We start from the raw sequence: 16,120 nt of genomic DNA, 5'->3' as shown, positions 1-16,120 counted from the left end.
TGATAAATACTGTTATGTTTAGATGTCTTCGGTGTGGAAACTGTCGGCGGTATTTTGGAAAAATCATATTTGCATATTTTAAATGTGAATAGATGTGTGGCTTTTTTTTACGACTTTAATTTTCCAAACTCGAAAATAAAAGAGTCAAATATACTGACACTAATACATTCAGAACAACAAAATGGACTAAACAATCGGTACCGCATTTGTAATAAGAAGCAGCAAGCTATTTAAAACATTTTAATTAAGCTATAATTAAAAACAAATGGGAATCGGATAAGATACATATGGATTTTTTAATATTATTTTCACGTTTATAATAATCACCTGAAGTTTGGTGCGTTTTTCCCTATTCACTCTGTATAAAATAACAGGTGTAGGAAAAGCTCGCCATGATTTTGATCAAGAATCCTTTTCTTTTTTAGAAACCAAGTTTTTTTTAAACCGTAATTGAGACTGTATTTCAAGGCGTTCGTATGATTTTACCTTGGTGAATATCGTTTATACGATTTTATTACATCAGCTTGCTTTTTGATTTTTCTGGAATAAACAACATTGAAATATTTCAAGGACATCTGCAATTAATTGTTAACGTTTTGGAAGTATGGAGAGTGGCCGAAAAACTATTGATACTTTGCTTTTGTCTCCTTTAGATGTCGCACAGCTTGGCTGTTACACTGGACAATTTTTTTATAACCATTTCAATTTTTTGGTTGTTTTTCTCCTTAGGCTCTCTAAATTCTTTTAATTTTATTTCGCGACCTTCGCGTAGTACTACGGCAGTTGAATGGGTTTAGCGTCAGCGCTGCATGGGTACTGCAGCGCCAACAAGACAAAAAAGAGACAAACATTCAAAATTTTTCGCTCTCATTGAACCTGTCACGCAATTACAAATTAATTACTTGGCTCTTTGATGTTATTAAAATATATATATCTGATTTTTTTAAATCGGTCGATTCGTTTTCGAAAAAATTAGAAAAATCTTTGTTTATCTTAATTTGTTCAGTTAGAAAAACAAAAATATCAGTTTTTATTTCAATAAGTGTTCAAAATGTTGCCCGTTTTTGGCCAAACAATAATATAGGCGATGTTCAAATTCCTGATGGACATTTTCAAAAACATGTTGTGGGATATCATGGCAGCTGTTGACGAAGTTCATCCAAACTTTCAGGTTAGGGAGTAAACACAATAGATTTCAAATGACCCTATAGAAAAAAGTCTAACGGCGTTTATGACGGAAATGATGCTTACCTCATTTAAATTTTTTTTTTATACCAGTAAAAAGTTGGCCATAATTAATTTATTCTTTGTTGTGTAACGTATGCCAAATATAATGTTTACTTATTCAAAAAATTCCTAATAACCAACATCCTGATGATAGAGTGTTGACGAAATTAAAAGAACAATTAGAGCGTACTGGAAGCGTAGAGTACAAAAAGCAAACTAGAACGAAAACAGTTTTAAATGAAGAAAATCAATTGGTAATCACAATGTCGGTCGTTGCAACACCGGAAATTAGTTCTTAAATTACAACTAAGTAAGAACTTAGAAATCTCGAAATCGTCCGTGAAAAAATGTCCCAAGAAAAACAAATAGAATTCCTGTCATGTGCAGTTACATCAAGAACTTGCCAAAAATGATTTTAAAAAAAGAATAACTTTCTAAGGACTATCCGCCATTTTGATATATCGAACTGTCATTTGATACAGTAATAAAACCCAACAAAAAAATTCGCAAACAAAAAAAAATCCCAATTTCTGGGTAAAAATTGCTTAGTCTAGTAAGCTTGCAATTTGTTCATAGATTAGCAATAATTTCACAAGTTTGACAATTAACAACTGACCGAAAGTTCATAGATTTCATAAAGGTACATCAAGATGCCGGTCATTTTGAACTGTAATTTATACGTTAAAACATCTTCTAAGATAGTGCCTATCCGTCATTTTGATTTTAATGTGATTAATGTAATAAATGACCCAAGATTCAAGTGTTCTATTAAAATACATCTTTTGTCAATGGGCACAAAATCAAGCAACAGAAAACGAGATTTTTTTAAAAATTTGTGCCTTTCAATGATGAATGTACGTTCCATAGAAATGATTCTGTGAACCGACATAACTTTTATTTTTACAACACAGAAAAGCCCCATTAAGTTTTTATCAATAATTTTCAACACAGATAAAGCATTAATGTTTGGAGTGCAATAGTACACAATTTTGTTATTGGTCCCTACTTTTTTGAAAATCGTATAATAGGAGAAGTTTTTCTAAATTTCTTAAGAGAGTTTCCGTGCTTCCCGACTTTGTAAGGCATCGGATGTGGCTACAGTTGAATGGTGCACCAGCTAGCTGACAATGTCAGGGAACATATCATACACCAATTTGGTAATAGATGAATTGAAAGGCTAGGTTAGTTATTAAAATTAACTTTAGTATACATATTTATTAAACTTCGACTGGCCCCACTGGATGGCCTCCAAGATCACCAGAATTAACGCTTCTGGATTTCTTCTTATGGGGAAGTGTGGGAATCTACTAGGGAAGATATGGTGGAGCGCATACAAGAGTCTTTTAGACGTATTACGCCTTCCACGTTTCGTGTAGTACATCTTTCGCACGTACGGCTGATTTGTGTTGGTAGACATTTTGAGCAATTTTTATGATAGAACTTCTAATTAAGTAGATTCCTAATTAATGTTGTTAATGTTTTTCGTGAATCCTTGATGTAATTGAACTTGATGGAAGTGATATTTGTTTTTCTTGTGGCATTTTCCTACGGAAGATTTCTGTATTTGTAAGTCCGTGTTTGTTTTACTCTAATTTTCGGATTTTCTACAACCCACTTGGTAAATGCCACTTTTATTTGTTCATTTAAAACTGTTTCTGCTCTAGTTTGTTTTTTATACGCTTCCAGTGTGCTCTAATAATTCTCAAGTAAAATTAAACGTTGTAATGCCTATGAAAAAAATATGTAATTTTTCCTTTGAGAACCAATTTTGAGAAAACAGTTAGAGATAATGGCAAATTTATTGGTATCAAATTAAAGATAAAAGAATGTTCTATCAAAACGAATTACTAGATACGGGATGATTCATTTAAAAAAATTGCGCAAAATTGAATTGAAAATATCATTATTTGAGTAACGATTTTGATGACCCCGTATAAAAAAAAAATAAATTTTGGAATTTCGAAAGATAAAATTAGATGAATGAATAGAAAAGATTTTTCAAAAAAATAAAAAACGTCGGTGGTAAATATTATTATTTAGGTGAAACATTGATTTTTTTAAAAATTTCTTTTAATTGTTATAAATAGGCAACGTCGCATTTTAAGGCAAAATAATTTTAGGGTTGAAGAGATAGTCAAATGAGACTCCCAAAAAAATATAGGTGGTTTCATTTAAAAAAAAATGTACCACGCTTTTTTGGGACACCCTGTATCAACCAAACTAATTTTAAAAAGTAGCCCCTCTACCTCAATTAATATTCCCCCTATTAAAGAATTCTTCCTTTTCAAGATTTAGCAGCAATCGAGCACCGTGTTATTAAATGGACATCCTTATTGCGTGAGGCGAGAAAGACATGAACACCTAATCCAAGGTTATATGGGCTTCCGCCACGAACTTATAAATATACCTGGACTGCCAATTCAGTGAAAAGTAAATCACCACTACTAGGGGGCCGCCATTTTGCGCGATTGTGTCCTTTCGATGTTGGTCACTCTGACAAATTTTAATTGTGCCAACTGTAGAGAAACAAAACAATTAAAGTTTTTGAGAGGTTATGTTTACAAAAATACAAAATAGAAAGTTACATATAGGTAAGAATTTAAGATAGTTGCGTTAGATCTGTGATTTTTCTGGTACTTCTTTAAGAATTTCGTTAAAATTTATGAAAGAAAGTAATCCTAACCTATAATGAGACAAAGTTTCAATAGACTTGGAATAGATGCGTGCACTTTAAAATATTTGTTTTATCATTCTGATAATCTTGAATCTTATAAATCCTAATACCATGAAAATCATGATATTCATTTTAATTTTTGGTTGAATTTACTTAACAAATTCAGTTAAAAACACTTATTTTCTTTCTATTTTTACTATTACGAGTTTTACTTTCCTTCCATGTACAGTGTTTCCACATTAATAGGTACAACGATATATAAGAATCAAAATATAGATGATTTTATGAGGGTTTGTAATTATAAAGGGTTTTTATAGGAAAAATATATTATTCTGTCAGCAACTCAATATATTATTCTAATATAAACAACACAGACGGTCAATTCACAATAATTCGGTGTTGCAAAACAAAACCAAATACCTTTAAACAAAGATGGTGATACATTATTCACGTATTAATCTTCCGGAGCTCGCGCTAAGTATTTTGGAAAGGACGCTCGCATGCGGACTCAGAGTCCGCAGGCTTCAAATGTGCATATTTCTAAAAATTATTGGCAATAAAAGTTAATTTTTATTTATTTTAAGATTTTATTCATCGAATACATTGACTTTGGCATTTTAACAAAACTTATTGCTACAAAAAAATTAAAATAAACATTTAACAACACATAAAAACTTTCTAGAAATTAAAAATAAAAATGTGTTTCATTCTGAACGGCATTCATGACAAATAACAAGTGAATGCTCTAAACAAACACATTTGTGGCATTCAACATAAAAAAAACGAGAAGGTCTATTTTTTTTTCTATCGCAGTATGAGCAACGTTCACATTGTCTTGCTGGTAGGGGCTGTCCGAAAAGTTGTTTTATTCTCAACTGCGTAGCCTTAGGAATAGTTTGCGTCATTCGACGGCGACTTTAGCCCTCCACTAATTGAAATGACAAAGATCGCAAAAACTTTCTTCGTCGTATACTTTCATTATTATTCATTGAATGAACAACAAAAGTTTATTCCCGATACATTGAGTAACGAATAGAACACAACCATGTGCCATCTTCTTGTATTACGTGCACAGTTATAAGACGCACATAGCTTGTCCACACAGTCAACACCTCCTTTAGATAAGTTGTAGTCCAATATCATATCTGGTTTTCCAGTAGAAGAATCTATTTTATCGTCAAAATGCATACTTGATAAAAGCAGCACGTTTTTTTCTTTTTTGGTGTATATGATACTAAAGTACAGTTATGACGAAAGGCGAACATGAACGATAAAAGTGGACGACCCAAAGGATTCGACAATTCAGGTGGCAATTCCCTTCTGTTTTTTCTAACTGTACCTAATAAAGTTAGCTTGAAATCGGACTGAAGGGAATTGAGTAGCTCCATACTGGTAAACCAGTTGTCAACTGTAATATTACGACAGGTTATTTTTATTGATTGGCACAATCTCTGCACCACTGCAGTGGGAGAATTACTCGCTTGGAATGGACCCTCAGGCTGCTTTCCTACGTAAACCTCCATGTTGCAGGTGTAGAAAGTCTTGGCGTCTACCATAGCAAATATTTTTAGCACATATTTATTGGGTTTGCTAGGTATATACTGCCTAAAGTTGCAACGCCCCCGAAATGCTTCTAGCTTCTCGTCTATTGTTAGCCATTCAAAAGGTATATAGGCTGAATCAAAGTTACCAACAACTGTATTAAACACTGTCCGGATGGCGGCTAGCTTGTCAGTCTGTTTTCGTTCGTCTCTAGTTGCCAAATCATCAAAACGTAAATGATCTAGCAGAAATCGAAATCGACATTGGGACATCGTTAGTCGAAAAAGCTCGACGCCAGTACCATTCTGTGTCCATATTTCTTCAATATTAAGTCGATTCGATTTCAATACCCCAGATAAATAAAGCAATCCAATCAGTGCTTGTATTTCTAATATGTCCGTGTCTTTTGCATCTCTTTCACGTTGGTAATTGCCTCTACTCATAGAAATATGTCTGTTTTTATTTTCGACTATCGAATTCAGTACTTCGTGTGAAAAAAAATCTTTAAACTGTCAATTTCTCTTTTTAGGTCTTTCGCAGGTCATTTAACCCCTGGAAGATGCTTTATCAAGTTCTCCGCCCTGGTTTTCACATTTCTTTTCGTCATATGTTTGGCCCACTCAGTTCTATCTTTGCCAATAAACACAGGGTAATTTCCCCTAGCGACTTCATCAGTTGGTTCCGTCTCCGAAATTTCTTGTTCGGTATCACTATCCAAATCTTGCCCTTCTAAATTTTCTTCTTCTCCATCATCTTCTTGGTCCTCAAAATCACTCTTTGGCTCCTCATCATCTTCTTCCAAACATTCTTGCATGAGCTTTTGCAAACGAGCCTCCTCTCGACTCCAGGAGCACGCCATCTATAAAAGTGTACAAATAATAATAATCTATATTAAATTTTAATAATAAAAGCTAACACTCACCATTGCACAACAAGTTTAACAAAAAAAAACGCATAAAAATATTTAAATTGAACGCTCGCGCGCGGACTCATAGTCCGCAGTGGCTATAATTTGGCAATAAATGCACAGATGAGCACTGACTGTAGGAGAACCCGGGATAGAAAGATACTTAATATTACAGCGCTGCGGGTTGTCGATTGTCGAAATTAACGACAAAATAAAATAGTTGCGGAGTGAGAGTCCGCGCGCGAGCTCCGGAAAGTTAAATAAGGAGAAAGATACATCGCCTGTTCCAGACAATATACCCAAGCGTCGTTTACAAATCGTCAAAAACTAGGCAATCCGCTATACTCACACGTCAAATGTCAACTTCATTACCGTTATTAAATATATTTTTTGTTGGCAACACTAAAAATTTTCAGAGTGGACACAACCACCAACATCAAAAGGACACAACCACTATAAAAATGGCGGCCACCATGCAGTGGTCATTTTTGGGTATCGTGGCCATATGCATTAGCAGTCCAGGTATATTTTTAAGTTCGTGGCTTCGGCTATGTGTTTATATCCCACTAATCAACTTTAATCAACTATGACAACAAGTTAATAATAATAAATGATTTAGAAATAGAAAAAGGTTTAAAAGTTATAAAACTGGCCTGAATTCTCCTAGTCTCCAGTCAGCAACACTTGGAGCTTTTCCAGGACAAGCTGGGCAGTCTGTCCGAGTCCTATTGTGACCGGAAAACCAGACTGTTCTGGTGTCAGTGGTGGCTGCACAGAACTCCAAACTATTACACCCTCAAGGCAGTCGTAAGGTTAAGAAGCAATCGAAGATAAGAACGGAAAAGAAATTAAAAGAAAACCCTCGCTAAGTTTCCAATTAAATCTTAGGCATGCTGCCAAGAAATTACCAAATCTAGTCTTAATAGGATAAAAGAGGTTCCAATGAATCAAGAGTAAGCAATATTTTATATTATAACTTGCATATTGGAAGTGGCAATCGATATCGATATTGACAAGTGACAGACCCATGAAGAACCAAGGCAGGGAGCAGAACCCAATAAATCAACAAATCCACGGCGTAGCGATACTAGCGCCACCAGGATACCGAACAGGTTTTTCACTTTAAGATGAGCATTAAAAATGTATTTCAGTTTTATTAATCATAAGAAATTGTTGCCTTATTTAGTTGATAATTAAAAACAATTCATATTGTGATTTATTTAAGCGAATGGAGCGTTTAGCTTATTTTAATAAAAATCAATTTAAATGGAAAAATAAAATGCTACAATTAAAAGAATTATATTTGGCAGTCCGGCGCCTTGGCCATTACTTAATAAAATAAATAAATAATTCCCAAAATGTTACAAATGAAAATCTAAGTAAAAAAAAACAAAAAAAAAATCACAAATTAACGGATCCCAAACAGAAGGGGAACAGCAAGATATTCTTTAACGATGACCTGACTTGGATACTCACTCAGTATGACGTAACGAAGTCTTTTCAAGATAAGACTAAACTATTGGAGCAATTATTTGATAATTGATATTTTTGTTTTTACAAAAACATTAATTTAAGTGTCCTGGTATACTTAAGAAGTCATAATTAATATCCAACCCTAAAGCCCTAAAAATAACCATTCTTTTGCTAATTACTTAACAAAAAATTTAAATTTTAATACTATAAAAATCGCATTTTACAAAACAAAAATGATATAAAATATATTAAGGGAAATATCCCTCCACAAATTCTTGATTCCTGGATTATGCCACCAACTTATTTCTGACCTTAGTAAATGCGAATAAAATCATTAAACACCTCTCTATCTCAAAACTTATACTGTCAGGTATAGATCAAATTCCAACTGGGTCAATAAAAACAACAAATATTGCCAATCCGCTTATTCACATCAATTTATTATTTTCTTGTAAACCATTATTAACAAATTTTAAACAGTCAGCTATTATTTCTATTCACAAAAAAATAGAGCTATCACCCAATTAGCATCATAAACAAATTTCTCAAAGATATTAAAAAAGTGCATTAAAGATCCACTGAAAATATATATCAAATCTACTTACCGAGTTTCTTATTGTACTAAATTTTTTATCAATTCATATCACATAAAAAGTTTTAACTAGAATTTTCGGTGAAAATAATTGTAAACGAATATCCTCAGTTTCTTTGAGCAAATATTCATTTAACCACTTTTGAGTTTTTTCAGATCGAATTAGGCACTAATTTACGACGATTCTTGTAATTTTTATTTTCTACGAGTCCCATTTTTTTTAATAATGTTTGATTAATGATATCCGAGTATGGGTTTTACCAGTCTGTTCAGCTTTCTTTGCTGCTTTTAATAATGCAAAAACTGTTCGAATATAGTAAGTCTCAACTCAACGACCCTCTTGCGAATTTTAGCAAGAGGTAATGTAAAGGAACTCTTAAATAAAAGTTGTTTCAAAAAAATCGGTCCACTCAGAGCCGATTTTTAGCTATTTTTCTCACTCAAAATAGAAACTTCCCCCACCACTTTATCTGACAAGGGACATAGATTCTTGATAAAACTTTTTTGCGTGGAAAAATTTTGTCGATATGATCGTGTCGTCTCAGGTTCGAATCCTGGCATAGACATGGTTGTTTGTGTTTATCTTGACAATAAAAATCAAAATAAATAAAACTGGTTTAAGAAGCTGTCGATAAAACGTGTATTAAAAATGTAGTATTAAAAAATTGATTTATTAAACGAAAGCACGTTTTTTGGAGTTTGTGAACATATCAATTACACTATCTATGTTGAAATTAATCTTCTTACTAATGTGCATTAGCCCTAAACCAGATAAACGTTCTTGGCTCATTCATATTAGTTCTTAGCCAATTTAATCTTTATAATACAGAAAAAGCTCTTTCAGCAAATGCTGCCCGTAAGTGTAGCGCAGTAATATTTTAAAAATGTTTTTATTGTAAGCATAAAAATCTACTAGACTACAAGAAATGTATGAAGAATGTCATGATATGGAATCAATATTATCAATGCAGTAGTCTTGCTATAAATCCATCTCCAATTTTAATTTCATTGCCACTATTGTAAATCCCAATGATACAAGATACTTACTTTTTTATAGATGCATTTAATTCGTCTTTATCTAGCTTTTTAAATGATAAGACAATGTTTAAATTCCTTATGGTAAGACAATATTTAAATTTAAATTAAATTAAGTCTTTAGCAAAACGAAATTTTCGGTCTTCAATCATAAAATCTAAATTAGAGATGTAAATGGTAATAGGGATCTTTCGGATCATTGGTTCGTACATTTGGCCAATTTTTGTCTAGCACAAATATGAGCGACAGACATATTCAAATATATAGAAAAATCTAAAGGTAAATTTATGGCGTTCCACCCACCTAGCATTACAACAAAGTTTTACTAAATTGGATAAAGTCAATCTTTTTAAAATAATAATTCGTTGAGAAGAGGTCCTAAAAACGAAATGACGCCTTTTATTTAACCAATAGTAGTAATATCCTTAGAGTTATAATTTTATTTGTAACAGTCTATAAATCCTAGAAAATATTCATATAACATAATATTAAAAAAGCTACATATAATTAAAAATATTTGACTTATATTACCATATCTATTTTTTCATCAAAAATTATACTAAAAGCCTCAAATTTATCAACTCTATTTACGATAACGCTTAGTATTTCATTGCTAATCCAAATTATGGTTTTTTATTCAAATTGAATAAGATTGAACCTACAAAAACGTTATTTTTTTTTTAGTTTTTAGAGAACTAATTAGCATAATGATACGAAATTGAATTGGTGTTTAGAGCTGATAAATTAATTAGTTAATAGGTGGATGAGTGGATAAATAAAAAAGTTAGAAAATAAAAATAAATGGCAATTAAATTTTTTAACAATATACGGTGAACATTTTAAAGTTCGCATTTTTACATACCTCTATGTCATAATTCTAATATGCACCTTAGTAATATAATAACTGTCAATAGTTATTTGAAAGTATAATATTATTTTAAATTGTCCACTACCACTATACATATTCTATACATTATACTTTAGTGGTTGATATAAAGTATATATATGGTTGGCTGGATAAAGGGTAAATATAACTAAAAAGTCAAAGTATAATAACAGAAAACAAAAAAAAAACGTAGAAATTATATTTTAACTTTGTTTATTTCAAATAATAAAAATCTATAAATTTATTTGTTATTTAAATATAATAATTTATGGTATTTTTAATATCAACAACCTCAAAATTAAATGCAAAGAGGCTTATATAAGGAAGAGAATTATTTAAGCTGTGGCTAAATGTATTAATCTGGTATATAGTATGTAGACTCGCACTTCTTTAACTTATTTGGCATCTCTGCTGGTCATGTACATACAGCCCAAACCATTCAAACTTCCATTCAACAGTTTTTTTCGTAGTAACATGAAAAAAAATTACTGCTCTGTATACATTTTAATTAATAAATATATACTCACAGAGGATCTTCCCCCTCGTTCCATGTCAATTTCAAGTTAATCCGATTAGCTTTTTAGCACCCTAAAAAATATTAAAAACATAGCAAACAAAATGTAATAGAAAATGATTAGTTGAATATTAACATACAAAAAAGCTAACATTTTAGTCTTAAAATAAAAGATATAAAAATAGTTATACAGAAACCAACACCTATGACGTCTTAAAATTTGTTTTTACAATTTGAAACCTACACCAAATTAAGCCTTACAAAAACTATACCTAGTTATGTATATGACCTCTTACATAAAATTTGTATTTACAATTTGAAACCTGCACCAAAACCTTACAAAAAATATACTTAGTTATATTATACTGATTATAACACAAAATACCATATAAAATACCACATCCTATTTTTGTTAACTTCACAGCTATACAAACATAGAAAAATAGCTACAATTCAAATATTATCTAGTCATTAAATACACAAAGAAATCTAGCTTATTTTTTATTTGGATAGTACATTTGTTTTTCAATTTTTCTTTTCTTTTCAATGCCCTTAAAATTTTCTTACTCCACCTCTTTATTTTTAAATTTGTTGATTACAGCCATAAATCTGGCAAATGCATTTTTATCTAAACTTCTACCATAGCTACAAATTTCTTGCAATGCAATCTTAAAATAAGTATAAACGATGTAATAAAAATGTAACTTATATTTTACTCAAACTACTTCTTGATTTTCTTCAAAGTCCATTGCAGAACTATTGACTTTCATTTTTGAACTCTCCTAAATAAAATGGTTTACATCCTCCTGTTAATTGATTTGGCTAGTTGTGGGTTCATCAACAAACAAAACATTATCCTCTTTCTCTTCACTCACAGTTGGGGAACCTACAACAAACTCGCTCCTCTGCTCAAAAGTGGCTACAGCATGTATATGTTTACAAAGTACTGTTTTGACAGAATTTTCTAGACACTCACATCTGTATTTATGAAAACATATTTTACAGTTGTTACAGTATCCAGTGCGACATTGCTCATCACATAGTTCATGACAAGACACAACATAGAACTTACCACTTACCGAAACACTTTGTACTTTTTTATTAAGGTAGAATTTTTAGAATTTTCCAAATCCTAAAAATTCTACCTTACCATTCATTTTTTCGGCTTTCTTATGGGCTTTTATTACAATTTTATGCTGATAGCTATTTGAGTTTGGTCTTTCACTATTAATTATCCTCTTCCACATCCTCTCATCCACAAGTTCATCTAACAAATCCAGCAATTTTTCAACTCTACATTTACAAGATTGGTATTTTATTTCAATCTCAATTTTTTTGAATTAAGCAAATTATTTATACTTAAGATTGCGTCGACCTCCCATTTTATTGTATTTCAGTACTTTGTTTAAACTTTCTATAGCCATATTTGTATTTATACCAACATTTATTCTGTGGCAATGGGCCCACATCATGATCCTTTCTTCACTTTGAAAATAGAAGCTGCAAACAAATAATATTACTATTTAGTCATAATTTTTGTTGGCAGTATTTTTATACTGCTAACTTACGTCTGCAAGTATCTCAAGAAATCGTGTTCACCCTCCTCTTCCAAATGCTTGAAATAGTTTTCTTTTAACACCATAAAAGTGGCAATATTGGTCTCCTTTAAAATTTTCCTCATTTCCTTCTTCATATGTATTCTATTTTCTGCCTTCTTCAATTTTGATCTTCCTTTGATGTTCCAATTCTTGATAATGTGCCACGAACAAAGAAGTCTTCTAGGTTTTTCTGCCAAATTCATCACCTTGATCCATGCATTATAATATTTGGGATCATCATCACTCATTATATAGTCGGTCTGAAGAGTCTCGCCCAGCCTTAGTTGAAGAGCCGTAAAAAAGATTTCTTGGATTACTTGGTCTAACCTCTTTGAAAGTAAAAATGCGACTGGGAAGCCCATATTATTTTCGTTCTTAACGAGAATTATTGTTAGATCTAGATTTCTTCTATTTGTTCCGTGTGTCCCATCTATGCAAATAATTCTTTTAAAGTCCTTAATTTTTTTTCCATAATTCCATTCATGTATCCCACAGCAAAATCATTATTATTCAATCCCGGATAACTATCGCCTAAAAATGAAAGCTCAATGTAATACATACAGGATGATCGATTAAAGATAGAACAAGTTTTTTTAACTAGATACTTGTATATTTATTACATACAATTTCATTTAAAAAATGCAACATCAATAACGTGAATCTTTTATTGTTTATGCCATTGTTTTGTTCTTTAAATTGCCTATAAATATCAGATACGTCGTTTTCTTATATATTCTTGTAAATCATAAGCACATAATATGACATTGATAGTCACAAAACTTGGATATTTATTATGAAAAAAGTACAAGAAATAGAGATACGCCTGTTTGTCATATGAAAAGTACACTAAAGTTATATAACATAAAGGCCTAACATAATTTTTTTGGCTTTTTTACACTTACGTCGGTATGTGGCAAAGGGGACGATATATTTACTTACTCTTAAAACATGCTTATTTTTTATTAGTGTATATTCATTTATGTACATACCTATTCTTTTGAATAAAAACACATAATTTTTTCCTTGGCTACTCCATTAATTAATTTTTAAAGCAGTCGCTACCATATCTCTCATCTCTTTTTTTGTCAATATTATACTTCCTTATAAAATATGCAAGGTCTCCTCTTCTTAGTAGGTTTAGTCTTTGTATTGTGTTGTTCTGAATTTTCCTAGCATCTTGAATTATCCTTTCGTTTGTCACTCCTGCAGTCAATTGCCCAACTACAATATTTTCTTCAGCCTTGGACAACCGTTTTGTTCTTAACTCGTCTGCATGTCCTACATGAGTTTCCACAAATTTCACAGCAACTGATCCTATAGGTATTAAAATTATGAATGAATGTAACTACCTATATAAAAAATAATAAAAGATTACTACCGCTTGTTAAAACTTTTACTAAAATCTTTGAGGGACATGTTCCTTGAATGCGAATGCTTCTCCCAGACTTCTCACTTCTTACTTTGCACGCGCTATTAAATCCTAAAAGTAAACACAACGAAACATACTTAAGTATGTTTGATAATGATAACTAAGACTTTGTACAACCTCTGATATCGCTCCTGTTGCAATTGTAAAATATGTGTTCTTCCCCATTCTTAAACTTGTTTCGGATCTGACAAGCATAATCTACTTCCCTATTATCTTGTGCCCTCCAAGATGTGAATTCTTCAAAATTCCTAAAATTTAAAATTGATTCTTTGACAGTTATATGGTGAATATCAAGCAAATGTTTGTTTAAACAGTTAAAATGTGAAAATGTCTGGATATCATTAGTACACATTGGACATATAAAGTGTTTTATTTGTTCCTTCCCAACAAATTCAGGGTGAAACTTTTTCCAATGCCTGTTTCTGGTAGATGTGCTTCTGCTAGAAAATTCCTTATCACAAACTTCACAGATTGCATTTTGTTGACTGCAAAATAAATAATTATTCAAATTAGAACTAAAAAAATGATATGTATTTTACCTTAGTGATGCCATAATTGTCTAACAGACAGCAACAGATAAGTGCAAATATTGGATTAAGTGGAAGGAAATTATGCACTGGGAAGTTTATTGAAAGTTAATGAAACTCAAACACTAAATTGTTTGTTTTTGAGCCCAAAAGCAGCACAGATATGTATTGTATAGATAATGGAGTAAACACTCAACACTATACACTATGAATTTTTACTCAAATAGTCGCAAAGTTGATATAATTGTTGATAATTAAATCAATTATTAGGAAGCAAGCAAAGAAAATAAAATCTGGAATATAGGTTAAGTTAAACAAAACCAATCCGTTGATTTTCAATTTCCGTAGCTAATCGGCAACGAAATTTGACATACGAACTTTCACGAAAGGATCAGCAGTGCTGCTCCACTCTCAATTTCTCTGATTGGCTGGGCATATTTGTATTTTAACGTATGCTAATTTCGTGTCCTTTGTTTTTCAGTATGACGTTAGAAAGCGTCTAACTTTGGTGGGAATTAACTTGTTGAAAATAGACCGATCTCGGGCCTAAGTCAGAGACAATTTGAATGCCAGCAAAAACTTTGTTTTACGATAATTATTATTTGCCTTAAAAAAAAATAATTAAAATTTTTTATTTTAGTAAAATAAATTTCTACTTTACATTAGTTTTAAAACTTACAATGTTGAAGATTATTTGTTCATTTTCTGGATCGACTAGCCTTCCATAATTAATACTTGGTTTTCCAAAACTTCCGTATTGAGCTAAGTTTTTACTTATATTTATAAAATAAATGTAATGCAAGCTGCTGTCTTTCTGGATATTCCAACACATAGCACTTATATCGATTATCAAAACTATTCGAAGATAATCGGAGTTTTTAGATTTGATACTTGTTAAAGGGCGTTTTATTGAGTACCAAATTGCACAACTTTATAGAGGCAAAGTTAACCGATCTCGTATCTCTTCTAGTTTTCTAGTTCGCAATGATGAGACTCGAATTTAATACACCTGTATAGCTAAGTACTTTTAATTAACTAGGTATAGAAAATCAGAAAACATGAAGAGAGCGTCAATTTAAAAGAAACAACGTACTTGACAGTTCTTAAAATCATGTTTCAGAAGTTCGTAAAGCTGTCCATGGCGGTGTTCACAGGAGATATTTTAGAATGTCCTAGCAAAAGTATGAGAAAGTTTTTATTTATTAAACAGTCATAAGTGTGATAAACCCTAGTATTAACTGTTAACGACACTTCTCATATCAAAGGAAAAACGCTATTTTGCTTGTCATACGTTAATATATCTGTTGACTGTTGACATGATTGACAGGTAAAAAGTCAGAATAATCTCTTTTTCTTTGGGAACGTTTTTTATTTTTTTTAAATTTTTTTATAATTTCTTTTGGAAAAGAGTCAAATTTACTTCAACCAAGTAGTTGCCTAGAGGAACAGTTATTATTATTCCCTTTTTCCTTTAATCCATAACAATGGCGAGTCTTGTGCTCATACCTGGCGCCCACAAAACCGAATAATCGTTAACATAATACTAGAATACAAAGAGTACAAAAACCTGGAGAAAAAGGATGTTCATTTGAACGAATTGTCATCGACATACTTTTCTCACTAACATATATAAGAATCGATATGATCTTATTGCTATGGATTACTTAAGCAAATGAAATTATCCCATTTTAAACAGTGGCTGAAATGTTTTGTAAT

The 16,120-nt window shown here is 31.5% G+C and overlaps 1 protein-coding gene and 1 long non-coding RNA gene across 2 annotated transcripts in view; one reads left to right on the top strand and one right to left on the bottom strand.

The window, feature by feature from the left end:
- The window catches only part of LOC126750124 (uncharacterized), a 72,074-nt gene that overhangs the window by 11,156 nt on the left and 44,798 nt on the right, over positions 1–16,120 (top strand). The window lies entirely within an intron of this gene.
- LOC126750251 (uncharacterized) lies at positions 11,385–14,333 on the bottom strand. The gene is made up of 7 exons (XR_007665652.1): positions 13,995–14,333; positions 13,827–13,928; positions 13,438–13,762; positions 12,419–12,979; positions 12,210–12,350; positions 11,576–12,143; positions 11,385–11,518 (listed from the first exon to the last, which is right to left on the bottom strand). It is a non-coding gene; the product is annotated as an uncharacterized LOC126750251 (long non-coding RNA).

This window comes from Anthonomus grandis, chromosome 2 (assembly GCF_022605725.1).
Source record: "Anthonomus grandis grandis chromosome 2, icAntGran1.3, whole genome shotgun sequence".
NCBI lineage: Eukaryota > Metazoa > Arthropoda > Insecta > Coleoptera > Curculionidae > Anthonomus > Anthonomus grandis.
This window is presented reverse-complemented; position numbering and strand designations above follow the sequence as displayed.